The 19851-nt window shown below is 41.7% G+C and overlaps 1 long non-coding RNA gene across 1 annotated transcript; it reads right to left on the reverse strand.

The window, feature by feature from the left end:
• Window positions 1-5258: 5258 nt before the first annotated feature.
• LOC146691496 (uncharacterized) lies at window positions 5259-8273 on the reverse strand. The gene is made up of 2 exons (XR_014915066.1): window positions 6026-8273; window positions 5259-5821 (listed from the first exon to the last, which is right to left on the reverse strand). It is a non-coding gene; the product is annotated as an uncharacterized LOC146691496 (long non-coding RNA).
• Window positions 8274-19851: the final 11578 nt, after the last annotated feature.

The raw sequence follows: 19851 nt of genomic DNA on the forward strand, positions 1-19851 counted from the left end.
ATCTTTCTCTCTCCCTTTCCTGTCCCTCAGTCATGTCTGTCCCGTCTGTAACAACTGAAAATAAAATAAAATAAATAATGACAACAAAGGTCGATCAAATAGACCAATATGGCAAGACCGTGATGATCCATTTGGCAAAGTAAATCCATCGGGTCTCCTTGTTGGTGTTCAGACAACAATTCTGACGGCTGAAGAACCAAATGGGACAGGCAAAAAAAAAGAAAAGAAACCTGTCCATTTATGGACTATAAAGTCAGATTTGGGGTCGGGGGTGGGCGACAACTGATAGGTAAGTGTGTGTACAGTACAGTAATGGACACAAGCTTACGGTACTAGTTCATAATATTCATGGTTGAGTATAAAGTGTTACATATAAAACTGACTGTGGTCACAAGTGTTCAGTTTGTCCCCCTCCACACGTACGACACATGTCCAAACAATAGTCAGACATGTACTTGCGAACCAGCCCGTTCTCACTCCCGAGGGGTAACATCCTGACGATTTGTCAAATCCAGAGGCGTTCCTGAGGAATGTGAAATGTGACCTTCAGCGTTCTTATGCTACGCGCCGCGTTATGGATGAAATCCAGCAGAATGACGCTCCCGCAGTAATACACGTTCCAGCATTGTATTCCAACCCTGACCTTATCTCTAACCCTAACCAGCACTTTAATGACATTAGATCGTTTTTTCCGAAGTGATTTAAGTAAAACGAACATGCATGTGTAGATTCATTCCAAACGGTTCTCATGTTTCCTCATTTTTTCGTTATCGTAATATAGGGACGTGTCGGGTGCCCGGAAGCGTAATATGTTGACGATTTATCACCTAGCATAAAATGTTACGCTTTGGGAGTGAGAACGTGCTGTACCAGCACGTAACAGTGGCTACCGCGAAACTCACAAATCCGTTATTTCTAGCAGTCCACGTTTTTATTGTTAGCGGCGAACGGCTGTGGAATTACAGCACTTTGAAATCCTGTCATTATTTTTGATACACGCTGTTTATAATTGTGAATTATTATTTCAATTATGAATTGGGAATTTGTGATCATTTCACTTCAGCTGATACTAAAGAAAACAGTTCACAATAAAATTTGCAGCATTTATTCTTCTCTGCACTTCTGCCCTAATGCTTTCCTTTATTCTCCATCTGCGAATGTAATTGAACGCATTAATTTTAAGTAAGGCAAAATCTAAAGTACAATATTCATTTAAACATTTAGGGAATAACAGGCTCCTGCTCCAATTTTCTTTCTTTAAAAGAAACTCGACACCACTCATTTTGATTAATACATATGATGATGGCTTTTAAGGCAAAAACACACCTCCTTCAGTCTTGCTGATGAAGGAGGTGTCATCATTAGTGACCCTGCTATCTGCTCCATGGGAAGCCTTTGTGATAGATTACACATGAAATTGAGTCTTCTGCTTTTTTAGGGTCTTCTGTGTACGACTCTTCATTCTTGGGTTGTTTTCCTTTGCTGCATATTTTTAGTATGTTTCAGCTGTAAGATGGAAACCTGGAGGTTTTGACCAGTAGTTGCTGGACCGTGCTCGCAGATGGGAATATTTACCAGGTCAACTAAGCATAGGGGGCTTTGCAGAGAGCTGGGTGACGATACCCAGGAATCTCAAAGCTGTTATGAAAGGGGAAGAAAACAGATCTTGTGCTGCTCTTGAACTCTGCTTGTGCATTCTGTGGTCCTGCGGGCCTTTAAGAGCAGAGGTAGAAAGATGGGTTTTTGTAGCTTCCTTCTATTGTTCTCCTCCTTCCAGTCTGTTCCAATTGTGCTTCAAGCTGTTGACAATTGCCCTGCCAAATACTTGTAAAATGAGCATTTAAAGTGTAGGAGACAACTACACAATTGTTGCCTCTCAATAGAGTAAGAAACTCAGTGTTAAAAATGTGGCTTCTCAAACCTCAAACAAGAGGTGGAATGGAGCGCTTTAGCAACTGCTTACTTATTCATGCTTGTCACTACCCAAAAATGTAAAAGTGTGACACATAGATATATTTATATACACCCATCTCTTGCTCCTAATAGATTACTCATGAATTAGCTATATTTTTTTCATAGATTTTTTAAAGTTAACAAGTCCAGCATAATAATCCAAACACAGTAACATTATGTAGCATCACATGAAACTGACTCTATGTAACCAAACTGCTCCTACATAAAAACCCGCTGTGCCTTAACACACTGATTTATATCTGTTAGTTATGAGCCATTCTCTTGATAACCTGAAACTAATAATAATAATTTCAACTAAAACTAGTGAATGAGCCCATAAAGTAGTTTTTTTAAACCTACTGAAGTCACAGAACAAAGGAGGCTTCTTTACAGCCTGGGCAGAGCAAGTCCTTTCAGAGCCAGAGTAGTCGCCCCCTGCTGGCCATTAAAAAGAAGGCGAGTTTAAAGCAATTCTACATTAGTATCACTTTTGAGACCCCGAGGGGTACGTCCATTTTTTATACTCCCTATGGCACAGGCACATGTACCTGCAAATTAGTAACAACAATATGCTTTTATGTTTTTAATGCTGGTAACATTGGCTGGTTACATTTTAACATGCTTAGAGAATCTGCCTCATGTGGTCACTATAGGAACTACAGCTTTTGAGATTTCTGTATTGGGATTTTATACAGTGAATACAGCGGCGCATTCTCACCAGCTAGACTTGTAACCTACAAAGCTGACTTAAAAACACTATGACAACAGCGCGTATTGTTATCAGCGGTGGGTGTGCGCATCTGCCAGTGACGATAATCATATGAAGGTCAGCTTAGAGGATAAATGTTCGTATGGTTCCTGTTTTTATTTGGTGGCGTCCGTTCTCTTGAGTTTCTAAGGGTTTAACTTTCGGTTTCATGTCTTTTTTTGGAGTTTCTTGCTTTATTTTGCTAATCAGCTGCCTTCCTGTCTTTGCCTTTTTTATTTCCTCTGCCTTTGTAATTGTCTTCTCCCAGTCCAATTAGGTGGGTCTTTATCTTGTTTTCCAAATTAGCCCTAGTCTCTACTTTCTCCTCTGCCTTGTTTTCTTCTTCTGGATTCCTTTTTCCCATTTTGTTCTGTAATTAGACTTTCTTCTATCGAGCATTTGTTGTTTCCTGCTTGCACAATGCAGGGATTTTTGCTCTTTGAGGAAGCTTCATTAAACATTACTGTCATGTCTTACCCACCTGTCTGAAGAATGAATTTGGATTGTCATTATGAAAGACATACATCATCTATAAAATTAAGAGGAGTTATGTGGACTACTGAAGGGGGAGTATCTTGATAAATATGCCTTCAGTGCATCATCAAAGCATGACTTCTGCAAATGAATGTCAAACGTTATGAAAAACTATTTAATGTCCTGGTGCCACAAGAAACTTTTAATGTTTTCACAACTTAATCACTTCTAACACTTTTTATATATTTAGAAACAAACCAGAATTTTCTTGACGTGTTTCTTTTTAATTTTCAGAGAGAACTTTTAGTAAAACTGACTGAAAGACTCTGGCATCCGAGTCGGATCCCCGGATGACGGGAAGCGATTTAAGCTAATCAAAAATCATTTTGCTCAAAGATGAAAACTAATATTGAACCTCAGATGTAATCATTGCATTTAATCAAGGATGCCGACACGTATGGAATCCACGTAATTTGTTTACTGGTATGCAGAGACCTGACATTAATACATCTATTTTTTTCCACGGGCACTATTAGAGCAGGCTGAAATGGACTTTGATCAGTGATTTGGTTACAAAATGAATCGCACTAGAATTAATGATGTTCGATTACTGTGCAGGCCCACTTGTGAGATGCTAACTGCACTCATTAGCCCCTGAACTGGGCAGGCGTGAAATGGGCGCCCACTGTGTGTCGATACGAGCCCCTGCCTCAATGTGCACCGCACAGCATTATCAGCGGCTGTTTAGACAGAGCCAGCTGATAAATAGGAGGGCAGAAATGCACTTAAACTGATTCATTTGATTAGCATTGGATGTGATTTTTTTTTTCCACTGGAGACAACCTGTTCATTTCTGTGAGGGCGTTGAATCTATGCGCCTGCTCGTGTGTGTGTTTGTGTGTGCTGGCTGACAGATGTTCTTCTAGTCAAACCGTGAAAATACCTCCACAACAAGTGAATTTAGGTGAAGCCAATACTTGTGCCCAGAAAAACAGATTCTTTATACCAGATGGATCAATAGTTTTCTGCAGTGGAGAGATATCCTGGGAACATTCGGCTGGCCATTCCTTTGAGCCTCTGCAGCTCGCTCGCTATATATATTCCAGCATTAGAATTAAAATGAATGCTCGCAAAAAAAAGAAAAATGGAGGCAGTCCAGATGCCACAGAGCTGCTGTGCAGAGAGGGAAAGTGAAATCAGGGTAAGTTGCTGCTGCTTCTACCACTGTGACAGCTTCACGCTGAATGCACATTAATATTCCTGTTTTGAGTTTTATCCGGGTTTTGATCGTTTTCTGAATATGACTTTTTTATTGAAAAAATGAGGAGCCTGATTATTTACGTCCCCCGAATGCATGATCATTGCAGCATTCGGGTTTCTGGTCACTGGTGTGCAGCAATCAGAGTAAAATGTTTCCATGTGCAACAGGCAACAATCAGGACGTCGGTAGAGCAGATCGTCTGCTTATCGTGTTCAGTCCCCGGCTCGTCTACACGTCAAAGTGTCCTCGATGATCATAGTGAACCCTGAGTCGGCCTCAGAGTGGCTGAATGTTGGTTAAAAGAGCTTAGGAACAGGAAGTGTGTGAATGGGTGAGCGAGGTTTGTAGAAAGAAATCACTCCATAACATTCAGTCTGCTATAAACGTTTGGCTGGTTTGTGTTGATGTGTTTCCATCTGGAAATACACTCACTGTAAATAAAGGATGGAACTATCTTGCAAATTTGAAAATCAAAGCGCCTTTAACCTGCACTCTGTCTGCAGTTTAGATTGTTAAGCTAGAAACAATTTAATCAACAAAGGGCCCACTGTAAGAATTTACCCAATAAATCTGAGGTAACAATTTGCATGGACTTTTCTGGGGTAGATTTAAGTCAATATATTGTGTATAAAATAGCTTCAATAAAAAGCTATGAAATACTTAAAATTTACCCCATATTTACGTATATATTCAACAGCTACTTACTCATTGAAATTAGGTAAAATTAATTTTATAATTACTAATAAAATTTAATTGTCAGTTGATAAACATCACCTATTCATATAAGGTAAAATGCACCCCCCAAAAAAGACATTCAGATGGTTCATCATCTCAATGTTTTTATTCCATAAAATCACAGAATAAAGTGCAACACAACAGCTAATGCGGACAAAAAAGGCCACTTAGTCCATTTTAAAAGCCAAAAGCACAGAAACTCTACAAGGTTGCTTCTGTGCATGTACGTTATCAAAAATGTGGATACATATACAGAACACTAACACCAACATTAAATCTGTGCTTGCTGTCAGAAGAAAAATTACAGCTCCATCAAGCTATGTCTGGACAAAAGATCCTCTGGGAACAGGAGGGGAAACGTGTGTGTGTTGCACAAGCTTATTTTTGACCTTTTTCAGTAGTTTGGCCCCGTCAAGCTCCAAAAAAAGTTTTTGAAAAGTATCAAATGTGTTCTTCAGCTCCTTCAGATATTCGAGGTTGAGGGCATATATCAGTCCCATCAGCAGTACACATGCCTTTGTTCGGCTTCCACATCCCTCCATCACTTGGTTTCCCTCAATCACAACGGTCACATCTGATGGATCCTCCTCAGCCATGATGTTGTGGATCACGATCACCTTCATCATATTGTCTGTGTAATCCTCACATTCCTACGTGTTAAAAAGAAAGAAACAAAAAGCATGCACACGTTTTATTTTATTTAAGATGCTTTTTCAATACATTTCAGTTGATCTAAAGAGGGGAGTGGACAGAAGATGAATGGAGAAGGGGAGAACAGGGGATAGGAGAGGACAGGAGAGAAGAACATTAGGATCCCTTGAGTTAATAAGTAATCTGTTATCAATATGACAAACCTGGCAGTCATGAAAAAGATCTTCTTGTCTTTCCCCGAGGTAGCTAATGAGACAGCAGATAAGGAGATCCCTTTTCTTCTCAATGCTCTGTGTCTGTAGGAAGATACAATTTAGTGAAAAGACTAAGTCGAGTGATTTACTTACATTAAGACTGAATTAAAAACAAAAACGTGGCTGATGCCTCTCTCCAGCTTTCAACAGGTGAGAGGCTGGGTACACCCTGGACAGTCAATCACAAGGCAACACGGAGACAGACAGGATAAACAACCATGCACGCACACACTCAAACCTAAGGACAGTTTGGAGAGACCAATTAACCTAACAGCCATGCTCTCTGACTGTGGGAGGAAGCTGGAGTACCCGGGGGAACCCACACATGCACAGGGAGAACATGCAAACTCCATGCATAAAGACCCTGGGCCAGGATTCGAACCCAGGACCTTCTTGCTACCCACTGCAGCCCTCCATAATTACATATTTGTGAATTTAGTCAAATAACATGCGTCATTCAAAGTGTCCAGCAGAGGTCTCATCTTGGAACCAGCAGCTCCTCCTTTAGCAGGCATAAGCTGCAAAAGACCTCGTGTGTACTCAGCAAGTTTCAGCATGAATGTCTCCACCAACGAAACTGGTGATGCATCTGAACTCTTCGATGATCTAAGAAGGGGACAAAAAAAAATACATTTTAAATGACAGACCAGATCTCATATTTATAACATGAATGTTTTTTTATTTATTTGTTTTCCTTCTGAAAAATCTCTCTATAGCTGGAGTTCATGATGCTGCTGTGTTTCCACGCAGTGCGATCATCTGAGCGGATAATGAAGCAGATACGTGAGCAAAGCTGTGTCTGCATGACAGAACAAGCGACTACTGCCGCGCACATTTTTAAATACAAGCAAGCATGCTTCAGAGCTTTTCAGAAAGTTCTGGTGCTGCTATACCAAAGCCGCCAGTTACAGCTGAGAGAAAGCTTTCCGTGAACTCTCCGCGATGATGAGGAGCTACAGATCAATGGGGAGACGCAGACAGAAACAACAGCTGATTTTTAAGAGTTTAAAACACGACTGCTGGGAATGATCTGCCCAATGTTCATAGAATCTCAAAGACATACAGGATTTAAGTTTGTTTACCTGTTTTATGTGTTGACCCAGAAGCAGAGCCAACACAACTTAAGGATTGCGCCTCTCATTTCTCAAAAAAATCGTCTGATGTCCATTTTGTTTTCTATCAAAGCAGGAAAGTAGTTTGCAAAGACTGTGATTCAAATTCATGGGCTGCATCCTCCCAAGGCCGCATTTGTAGACCGATTACGCCACAGCGAAGGCTGTCCAAATTCGTGGACTCCTCCGAATGCAGCCGACAAATGCGTCCTCCTTTTCCTCGAATTTGAAGGATGGGTCGGGTGTGTCCTTCGTGACCCACTATATCCCAGAATTCATATTGCGGCCCAGCCAAACTCCAGTTTCCGGCAATGGCAGCCGCTACTAAGTTTTAAAATTACTCTTATTAATCTTTCTGGGTCACAAAATAAACTTTTAACATATTTTCAGGCGAGAATGTGGGTGTGTAAACTTCAACTATCTGCTCCGTTTATCGAGACATCGCATATTTGCAAAAGTGCTCCAACATTTTCGGAGACGTCTGTTACCCACCAGCTCGATAGCTAGCCGAGAGCTCGAGGGTCACTAGAGCCGCCGAGAACGCCACAATCCCGGCACATCATTTTCAGATCACCACAGTCTTTCGCTGAACACATTTCATTGCAACTTACCGGCAGTTGTCTAGACGGTTAACAGAAAGCAGCAGATTCAAAGTTTTATTTCAAGTAATGGTGCATTACACAGACGTAAGCAATACAAGTGAAGTGTAATAGCTCATCACATCAAAAATCACCATTTGCATACTCTATTATATATTATTCACCCTGTGTAAATAGATTACCTTCACTTCTGTGGTTCGATCGGGTTTGTTGGAAGCCGGAAAAAGGACCCAGAATTTGCTTCCTGTCCCGCTTGGTCAAAAAGCGCGGTCTGGCGCAATTAGGAACATAAGACTCATTGTTTTACTGTATTTTCTAATGTAATGTTGTTACTGTTAGGAAAAGGGTATAATTAACCCATTACTTTATAATTCCTTGGCTGAGTGCAATAATAGAGTAAATTTTACATGATTTGCATAATTATATATACCTCTCTCCAAAATAGCTTTTATCAGTGCATGTTGTAGTACATGTAGAATTACAATAAAGGGCTGTTCCATTCTAATTCTACTCTATTCTAATATTTTTCTCTGACAAATAAAAATGAGATGTAAATTTTATTTGTATACCTCCTAATCGCCCATCTCATGGGTGGGATGTGTCTGGCTCAGTTAGACAGATGGATACGTGCCATGTTCCTGAGTAGGTTAGGTCAGGTTAATAAAATGCTAGTATTTCATCATCAAAGCTGAAGTACACAACAGAGATTAAATTAATTGTCAGAAAATCACAAACAGCCTGCGTCAGGACACATTAGAAAAATATTCACCACCCTAAACTGTACACAGAGGCCGAGCCCACTGTATTTCATTCTTGGGTATAAACACACTTTGTAATGCTGTGAGTTGCACCGTGCGACTCTACAGGCACTGGCACTAGCTTCAAGTGGCCACAGGAGGAGCTGTGGTTTTTGGCACATGTGTGCTCTGGAGGCTGGCCATGGTCATTATCCTGGTCTTGGTCATTAACTCTAATGCAATTCTATTTTCACATGTATCTCACAGTGTGACAAACGCCTGAGACTGTAACTGAGGAAAAGCTCCCACACAGCTTTATTCACAGTGGCATGTCCACTGCATATCATTTTCTCACTTTTTTTTAAAGTAAGACTTTACCTGCTAACTCATTTCCTTATTGGCCAAAGTTGGTCCTGCATAGCCAACTAATGGGGAACTATTTAGCTTTGCTTTATTTTCTGTCATAGATACAGTAAACTTTTATAATAGCAGCTGCTCATATTAAAGAAAGTTTTAAATAATGAGATAATAATTAGGTACTGATCAGGGTGCTATAACTACTCCATTTGAGACCATTCTTTCTCCTTTTGACTCTCTGTCATGACCGTGAGAGCAAACATCTCATTTCCAGCAAAGAAGTCCAACCTGCTTGTGCACCAACACCATGCAGAGCTTCTCTTGTAGAGTCCAAAAAACAAATTATAGAGCTGTAAATATACATGCAGGCCACCTTGAAAGCATTTACTAGGAGAAAAAACCACACCTGCTATTTTATAGATTTTATATATGGATTTAAAGTGCAGCACTTTGATATAAAATGTGAATAGCTTGTTATTTACAAGAGAGAGAATAACTAGTTTAATGGTCACGATGGTTATAAGATTACAAAGGAAGAATTGTGGCTCTCAAATATTTTAGTAAGCGAGGTGACATGACAGTGTGAGGAGCAGTAAGTGTGCTTTTCTCTGCTGGGCATTATGAAAGGGGCAGGTTTGGATAGATATTGTCAATTCTGTAAAGCACATTTCATTCAGCTCTGCATCTCGAACGCTCGGAACAATAGAGCAGCCAAGCACAATACTGCGTCTATGCAGGAATCTGTCTCAAACTGTTAACTTCATCCCTCTTGAAATCCTGTTGGCAGATAATGACATACTTACGTTTCGAGGGTTTAACAAGTGGAGGACTGATTCTCTCTGCTACTCTTTTCCTGTACTGAAAGCAGTGAGAAACAATAAAGTGTTGCCATTTTACAATAAATAAAGTGTAATAAATAAAGTGTTGCCAAGTGTCATGCCATGTCAGTCAACATCCAGCATCCACTGCAGAGGATGACATGCAAAGGGTTGGGTTAACCTTTAATTACAGCCTATAGTACACAGTGTTGAAAGGCAAGTGATTCATAGACATTAATAAGTTGTGCATTAAAACGATGGCTTGGTATTCATGACATGCTCTAACAGAAGCATTGTGGAGGTTCAAAAGGAGATCACTTGATTGTCTGTATAACATCCAGCCTCAGCACAGATGACTTTTAGTCATTCTAAATGTTGTTATGACTGCGAGCTCTGCAGCTGAGGCCTACCTGATAGCATCACATTGTACACAAAGCGCACTTCCGTTGCCGGGCTTGGCGAGCGCACGTTGAATCCAAGGTTCACAGATCCTCTCCTATCAGTATGACTGATCGCCGGCATCTGTGCTGAGCTAGCACAAGCTAATGATGCATCGCATTGACTGCATTGATCCAAATGTCGCACTTCAGCCTTATAAAATCAGAGTGACTATAGAATAACGATGAGGTGAAAAGATAACTGAAAGACATTGCCCTACGATGGACGGGTGACCTCTCCATGGTTCAGCCCGCACGTCGCCCTGTGATGCTGTCTGTGGAAATGGTTATATGATAGTATATAGGGACACTTTTTAATCAGAGTAAGCATCGTCAGTTAAACCCCTGGGATATTGATCTGGTTGGTTAAGTAGAATAGGGAGTTGTTAATCAGTTTCGGCTGCTTTGGTGTTGTGTCCCAAAACAGGAATGGTTTTACAGGTGGAGGCTCCTCATGTTTGCTATTTTTTTCACTAGTTTTGCATTTGGCTAGTGTCAAAAGCAGAGATACTGGGAAACAGGCAGTTACTCTGGGAGAGCTAGACAGGGCCATAGAAGGCCCTCAACCATCACTGGGACCAGTATCTGCTCCTTTCTGCAAGCAGGACCAGGATGAGCACTGCCAGGACTACAATATAACTTCCAGCAGGCCACCGGTGTGAATGTCTTCGACCAAACAATCAGGAACAGACTATGGGGATGGCCCGAAGGCCCGACATCCTCTAGTGGGCTCTGTGCTCATTGCCTGTCACCATGGAGCCTGGGTGGCATTTACCATAGAATACCAGAATTGGCAGGTACAACAGTTGTGTCCTGTGCTTTTCACAGATGGAAACAAGTTTCCCTCAAGCACATGCAGATGTGAAAGGGTCTGGAGAAGGTTTAAGAATCTCATGCTGCCTGTAATATTGTTGAGCATGACTGATTTGGTGGGGGGTCAATATATCTACGGAGGGATGTCCTGACTCCTAATTATCAGGATGAAACTGTTGGACCCACTGTCAGCCATATGCTGGTGCAGTTGATCCTGGGTTTCCCCTTATGCACAACAGTGGCTGACTTCATGCACTGAAAGTATGCATACAGTTCCTGGAGGATGAAGGAATTGACACATTGACCGTCCTCCACGCTTGCCTGATCTAGATCCAATAGAGAAGCTCTGGGACTTTATGTTTGGGTCCATCTGACGCTGCCAGGTTGCTCCTCAGAATGTCCAGGAGCTCAGTGCTTCCCTGGTCCAGGTCTGGGAGGAGATCCCCCAGGACACCATCCGTCGTCTTATTAGGATCGCGCCCCAGTGTTGTCATAAAAACTAAAAGTACCATTTTGAGTTGCTGCAACGAAATCCCAACAGCATGGACCAGCCTGCTGCATCATTTTTTAACTTTGATTTTTGTCTTTGAATTTGTAGGTTGATCTAACAATGTGGCATCCTTTCATTCCTAACACGCTCCCCCTGCATATGGATATGCAGCATGAATTTTTCCCCATTGAGATTTGATGTGTTTTTAAAATGTTCCTTAAATTTTTTTTGAGCCGTGACTGTGTAATCTGAATAATCTGAGTAATTAGTGGCTATATCGGATACTCTGATATTTAGAAAAGGTACAGCAGGAAACACACTTGGTTAATTTCGACTGGCTGTGTTATGTTCATTACATTTTGATAAAATAAATATCCATAGCTGTTCTGATTCCAGAGATCTCATTTTGGTATGAGCACAACCGTATAATTATTACAGTAGCTCCTAGATATCAATGAAAACCACTCATTAAAACCAATCATCACTTAGTTATTTGCTGATTAGTCCCCGGAAGTTAAATTCCAATCATTTTTAGCAGTAGATAGCTATTATTATCTCATTAATAATTTGCCCCTCTTCATTTTTTAAACTAGCTCTGAATTTTTTCTGTAGCGTGTTCTACTGGTAGCACACGGACTCCATCATAAAGTCTGAATCTCCAGCAAAAGGAATGTTTAGGTGGAGGTTAATGAAGGCTGACTGGGTGAGAGAGCAGAATGGCGCCAGGGAGCTCGCCAGGCCTCAGCCCCTCCAGGGAATCACAAAAGACCTGCAAGTAGAGGAGATCATGGCCCTGCCAATCCTTGATACCCCTTGAAAAGGACAGACATTGTCTGGCCTGTGCTCTCATGCCTGAAAATAAGCATTCCTCTGGGCAATTTAAGCTGTTGTGGATGCCAAGAAGCAGAAAAAAAGGATCTGGTGATGCACGGTTAATGTTGGCAGATTAAAAAGAATCCTTGACAGCTGTGCACATTTGTGTAGGTAAATTCAACCTTATGGGTAAGGATTATTTCAAAATATGAATGTGCACTGTTAGACGACTTATAATTCTCAATTAAGTGCTATATGTGAATAATTAAAAATGACACTTTTTGCGGTTATATTTACACAGCAACTAAAATAATAGTCACGTTAGCAGCTGCTTTACCTTTTTTTACACAGCACATCGCTGTTAATGAGCAGCTTCAGAGCCGATACCACACATCACATGTTCTCCATATAATATGTAGAAATAGAAAATAATACACGATTTAGCTGTGAAAAATACTTTGATTTCCTTTTTTTGTCACACAACATTCAGATCATCGAAGAATGCAGTTTTCAAATGATGATGTCGTTCAAATCTACCTGGGCCTGCATGAAAACGTCATTGCCTCCTAAAACTTATAACTGGTTGTGCAGTGAGTCTTTCACATCGCTGGGGAGGACATGTGTCCGCTGTTCTTTGCAGAATAGTTTTAATTCAGTCACACTGGAGGGTGAACGGCATGCTTATAGTCATGCAAAGCATCACAGTTGGAATTGGTAATGGTAAATGGCCTGTATTTGTATAGTGCTTTTCTAGTCCTTAAGGACCCCAAAGCGCTTTACACAACCAGTCATTCACACATTCACACACATTCACACACTGGTGATGGCAGCTACATTGTAGCCACAGCCACCCTGGGGCGCACTGACAGAGGCGAGGCTGCCTGACACTGGCGCCGTGGCCCCTCTGACCACCACCAGTAGGCAACGGGTGAAGTGTCTTTCCCAAGGACACAACAACCGAGACCTGTCCAAGCCGGGGCTCAAACCGGCAACCTTCCAATTACAAGGCGAACTCCCAACTCTTGAGCCACGATCGCCCCTGGAATTAAGTCCAGACTTTGACTAGGCCACTCCAAAAACTGCATTTTGTTGTGTTGTATTAGACATTCAGACTTGTTGGTGTGTTTTGGATCAGTAAAATAACCCAAATGAGCTTTAACATCAGGGCATTACCAGTCTGCTTCAGGAATCTCTGCTGGAGACCAAGACGTCCAGAACCTGACGTCCAGAACCTGAACCAGCAAAGCAGCCCCAAATCATCAGACTCGCACCACATTGTTTGGCTGTTGGTATCATGTTCTTTTTATGAAACGCTGTGTTAGTTTTATCCCAGATATAAGAAATACCAGATGCAACTTTTGTCTCATCGGTGCACACAGTGTTTCCCAGTGTTGGGATCATTGAGATGTTTTTTGGCACATGTGAGATGAGCCTTTGTTCTTTTTGGTCAGAAGAACTCGTCTGTTGGTGCCATTTTTGCCCAATAACTGAGGCCTGGAGGTTTTTAGGTGGTGTTCTGGGTTCTTTTTTGACCTCTGGGTGAATCTCACCGGTTGATGCGCTCTTGGGCTAATTTTGGTGATGAAAGTTCACACTGTTCAAGGTTTTCAGCTCTCACTGTGGTTCAGCCCCAAAGCCTTATAAATAGCTTTATAGCCATTTCCAGACTGATAGATGTCACTGACTTTGTTTCTCAGCTGTGATGTGACATGTTGCTTTGTGACATCTTTTAGCTTACTTCACTTTGTCAGACAGGCTCTATTACAGCAGGTCCGGCAGTGATCAGCTAATTTATGATTCAACAAGGTTGGTTTGCAGCTCCTTCCTCATAAAAAATAAAATATTCATTTTATTATCTTTAAGGTTAGAATTTGTTTGATGATCTGAAACCTATAAATGTGACAAACAAATAAGAAATCAGAAAAAGGGCAAATACTGATCTGCGATGTAGACAATTCAAGGCACTAATGCTGCTGTAGTGCTCAGAGGCAAACATCACTGTAGATTAAAATGTTGAAGCTCTTTCAGCTTCAGTAAAGTGAACTCACTATTCTCCCACGTGTTACAATCAAGCACAGTATCCGTATTAAACAGAGTAGAAAATGAAAGATAGATTATTAATATGTTCAATACACCGTTAAATAAGAAAATTCATTATTCAACTAAAATCCGGTTTGGAATAATTAGTGTTTGGTGTAATGGCTGCCATTTATCAGAGATGACAGGACTTCACATATTCAGACCAGTCATTTGAAGCCAGAGCTTTTCAGTATTGGCACCTTGACGCAATTCCACATTCAGGGAAGTGGACCAAATGGGCCAGCTGGAGGAAGTACGACTACAGGAGTGGTTCGCTGAATGCCATAATCACAGAGAACACGTTTCAATCAGCGAGAGTACCTGACTCAGAAGCTTGACCAAAACGGTTAGCAGGTTAGAACAGCTGGCCCGGTCCTGAATGCAGCAGCTGAAAGGATCTACGTGCAGAAGATAAAAACACTGCAGATGCCCAACCACGTATCAATCACATGCAGACGTGAGGGGAGGACGATGAGCCAAGATGTCAGAGGAAATTGTCCAGGCGTAGGAGAGTGAAAGCACTCAGACGTCTGAAAAAAATGGAATAATTTCATAAAGAACATCAGGATTATATATTTAACACAACGCTTGAATGTTATCTCTTTTGCCTGTTCTGTAAACTGACAGTGAAGAGCATAAATCAGAATAAAGATATAGGTTTACGAGTTTACGGCTCCTTATTTTTCCTCATTTTTCCTCTCAGCCATATTGTCCCATAGATCTACAAGGCCTGACACTTCGATGAGCCTATTCCAAGCGAGTGATATTGCACCATAGATTTTAACAACGTGACAGAAACACCAATACAGTGCTGAACAAAGAGGCATTAAGGCAAAGATAAACCTCTCTGAAAAGGACATAAATCTGCAAGGGCCTGGTTTAAGATGGAGCCCAGAAGGGTGATGGCCATCCTTAATCAATAAGAAGCTCATCAAGAAAGGTTTCTGCTACTCTGCTGAAACTTATACCGTGACTGGAAGGAGCATCTGCTTTTAGAGCACACTTAGCTTTGCTGGTCCAATTAGTTACCGATTGTGCTGTGACAGTATTCTTACATCCCAGGCAAAACCATCTGGTTGGGAATTTGGAAAGTTTCTTTAAAGTAAGTAATTTTAGACACGTTTCATCGTTTGGTTTGTTTGTCTCATTAAATCCAGTGGAGGTTAAACTGAAATACTGACAAATACGGCAGATGGACACGGGGGAAATTAGTCTCCTGGTATACATGAATGTGCTGACAAGTTTCAGCTAAACAGGCACACGACAAAGTCTCACTGGGGTTTTGATAAAAGGTCATCTCAAGTGTTAATCCCCAGAGTCCATCAGTTACATGGACAGTGACTGGCCAATAAGCTTAAAGTTCACTGCGGGTTCAGTATGGAGAAACCTGAGATCGAGTTCTTTTCACTCAGTGTGAGGTCAGCTGTGGCTGCATTTGTTGTCTAATGTACTGGAAACCAGGATTTTGTGTTTCCTTATTGCCCAGTAAAGTCTTATTCAATTCAATTCAATTCAATTTTATTTATACAGCACCAAATCCCAACAACAGTCGCCTCAAGGTGCTTTATATTGTAAGGTCGACCCTACAATAATAGATACAGAGAAAAACCCAACAATCCTATGACCCCCTATGAGCAGCACTTTGGTGACAGTGGGAAGGAAAAACTCCCTTTTAACAGGAAGAAACCTCCGGCAGAACCAGGGTCAGGGAGAGGCGGAGCCATCTGCTGTGATTGGTTGGGGAGAGAGAAGGAAGACAGGATAAAGACATGCTGTGGAAGAGAGACAGAGATTAATAACAAGTATGATTCAGTGCAGAGAGGTCTGTTAACACATAGTGAGCGAAGTGCATCATGGGAATCCCCCAGCAGCCTACACCTATCGCAGCATAACTAAGGGAGGATCCAGGGTCACCTGGTCCAGCCCTAACTATATGCTTCAGCAAAAAGGAAAGTTTGAAGCCTAATCTTAAAAATAGAGATAGTGTCTGTCTTATTTATTTTAAACATTAAAAGTTGGTAAGTATTAAGTCTGACTTAATGTAAATTAATGTAAATTTAATTTTCTTCATCAGTCCTTGTAAGTGTGGTTGCTACAGTTTTGGTGGTGCCACAGTCTACAGCCACTATCCGGTTGTTCAGTCTGGCGTCACTAGCCGTGTCTGGGTCTAAACTCCGCTGCAGGTCCATATATCAAACGATCACTGTGGCATTACTGAGAGTTGAAAAACTGTCTAAAGGCTTTCATCTTTAATAAAATGATCAGCGTTCTGCTCTACCAGGTGTAACAATTGGGCAGGGATAGCTCAGTAGGTAGAGTGGTGGCCCCATGATCGGAAGGTCGGGGGTTCGATTCCCCTGAACAGCTACCCTGAGGTACCCCTGAGCAAGGTACCGTCCCTACACACTGCTCCCCGGGCGCCCAATGGCTGCCCACTGCTTCACAGAGTGAATGGGTTAAATACAGAGAGGGATTTTCCCCACGGGGACCAATAAAGTACACACTTTCTTCTTCTTCTTCTTCTAAAATTGAGTTTAACATCCAGGCATCCATGAAAACGGAATTTATGACATTTAACGGAGTTAGAAGTTAGCAGGGAGTTAGCTCGCTAGCTTCTATCTAAATACAATATAGCATGTCCTGACTGCGGGGTTTTGGAAACAAATTAAAACGTACAGCTCTGTTATCACTTCCAGCATAAATGAAGACAGGAAACTAAACAGCAGTGATGTTTGTAGGGTTACTGAAGTTTGGCTAGCTGGTATATAACGATGTGCTACGTGACCGCTAGCGACACAGCTATGTTAGCATAATATAAACAAGCTAACTTTTTTCCACTCGATAAAAGTTAACGTGAGTGTTCTCGGTGGTCAGGAACAAATGTAATCGCATGGCAGGATGCTGTAAAAGGACCAAACTTCAGCCAGGAGAACAACTGAGATAATCCATCCACAATACAAGGTTAGTCATTCATATACTGCTGCATGGGCTGGGCTGTAGTTACATCCTAAGGTTTTAAAAACTGAGCTTAAATAAATGATTAGCGGTAATAAAAGCCGAGGGAGGTCAACAGTGATCACTGACTGTTTTAGGAGCTTTTTGAGATCAAATAGAAGAAAATACAAAATATTAAACATGTTAACAACACAAAAGCCATATTAAACGCAGACTACTTTAGGCCCGGAAGTAGGATTCGTCACGTCATCACTTAACAATCGGAGTGTCCATAGTGTGACTGTAGCATTACTGAAGCTTCTCCCAACTTTACCCATCAATTTAAATTCCTACAAACATCCATGCTTCCCTTATAATTATTTAATAATTAATATTTAATCTTGGCAGCCGGGGATCAGTCCGCTAGGGCCTCCGCTCATGGCCGCCACCTGGCACACAATGCACCTGACCCCTATGGCGCCTCATGTGGGTGGTGGGTCTGCGGGAGGATGGGCCCATGTCTCCTCTTCGGGCTGTGCCGGGCCCCATGGACTAAGGCCCGGCCACCAGACGCTCGCCCTCGGGCACCCTCCCCGGGCCTGGCTCCAGGGCGAGGCCCCGGTAACCCTATCCCGGGCTGGGTAAACTGTTCCCTCGATGTTCTCTTCATAAGGGTCTTCTGAATCGCTCTTTGTCAATTTGCCATGGGAGATCCTACCAGGGGGCAAAAGCCCCCAGACAACATAGCCCCTGGGATCCCTGGGACACACAAACCCCTCCATCATGATAAGGTAGTGATTCACGGAGAAGCACGGGAGGAGGCCCCGGGGCAGACCCAGGACACGCTGGAGAGATTATATCTCTCGGCTGGCCTGGGAACGCCTTGATGTTCCCCCAGATAAGCTGGAGGAGGTGGCTGGGGAGAGGGAGGTCTGGGCTTCTCTGTTTAGGCTGCTGCCCCCGCGACCCGGCCTCGGATAAAGCGGATGAAGATGGATGGATGGATGGATATTTAATCACACCATGAGCATGAGGCTGCCGTGTTATTTAGTGAAGCGTCTTGGTAGATATGGCATAGTTCTAATGCAATTATTTAAATGCTAATTAATAACTGTTAGCAACTATAGATCTGGTGCTAAGATGGTAAGACTGATGCAATTCTACGTTCTCAACAGCTGCAAAAAAGTTTAACATTTTGTTTATGTTTTATAGCTTTTTTGTATAAAAACCCATTTACACATTCCAAAGTCAATGCCGACATCGACTGTTATCTTAACCAAGGGCAAAGCATGTCAAAGGCAGTGAGGAAGTGAAGACCTTTAATTTTGAAGCCAGTACGAAGGATGATAGGAAAATCCTTGACAGCTGCTGGTTAACGGTTAATGTGACATTAGCTTTGATTGCATGTACACAGGCCAGAGGTGTGCTAGAAATGCTAACGCTGTAGCACACTCAGTTTGTTTTCAAGTCTGTCATGAAATTTTCACAACTCTCTGTGTTTAATGGTAACTTTTTTGCTCGCAAGCTAAACTCTGCTGGCTCTCCAGTTAGCATATTATACATCAGCTTCAAAGACACAGTTGTACTCTGGGTTATGTTACCAGCTGACAGCTACTTTATATTTATAGAATCTGGGGTTAAAGTACATAACCAATATTCTTTTGCCTTGCATTTGCAGGGGCTAAGTGACCTATCAAAGCTGACTGGAGACAGGGACGTCTTAAAGAGGCAGGAGATAAAACAGAGTGAAAAACGGCGCTGCAGCAGAATTCAGTCTGAGATACACAAAGTGTTTAAAATAAGAAGGTTATGAACAAATCATTAGAAGCTTCTTTAACGTTAACATTTTGACCATTTAGCGTGCGTCTTTGTGAAACAAAGATTTGGATTAAAGCTGATATTTTCTGATGCTTTCCACTTTAGTGTTGCCATTTAATAATCCAGCATGAAGTACTTCTGTGAATGAGTAGATTTAGGTTTACTGCTAATTTGCAACATGGCTGAACTTACTGAATATGGATCAACGCAGCAGCAAAGCATGTTCAACATTTTTGCCAGGCTGCTATTTATATATGTAGCTTATATTGGTATGAGCGCCTTTCAGGTGCTCCACTGTCTAATTGAAGTCCCCGTAGAATGGAGCCTGGACCTCCTGACCTCCTAACGTCCTTGACATTTTCTGTTACACCTGAAATAATTACACAGCTTCAAAGATCAAACCGAAATAAAGCAATGAAAGGGGAAAAAAGGTGGCATGTGATCTTGGATATGGGGAAAATGCTAAACTGTTTCTCAGTGCTGCCCTTGAGGTGCTGTAATATTTTGCCTTCCAAGAACAGTGCATCCCTTTGTTAAGAAATCTTTGCGTTTTGCCATTTCAAAGATCTTCATTCAAGTCTGGTTGAGCATCTGGCATTGTATTCAGGTTGCTCAAAAATATGCGTCTGTTTGGCAAGCTTGCTCCGCTTACAGCCATAAAAAATAAGTGAGAAAACAGAGCATTTAAAAGAGAAGTTTCAGATTGTGTTTCTATATCCTGGAAGGTTCCCGAGTTTAAACTGACAGAGAAATGGAGTCTTGTTTCCA

Source organism: Copadichromis virginalis, linkage group LG15 (assembly GCF_057382275.1).
Source record: "Copadichromis virginalis isolate Kocher_CV1m ecotype Utaka linkage group LG15, C_Virginalis_male_GT1.1, whole genome shotgun sequence".
Lineage (NCBI taxonomy): Eukaryota > Metazoa > Chordata > Actinopteri > Cichliformes > Cichlidae > Copadichromis > Copadichromis virginalis.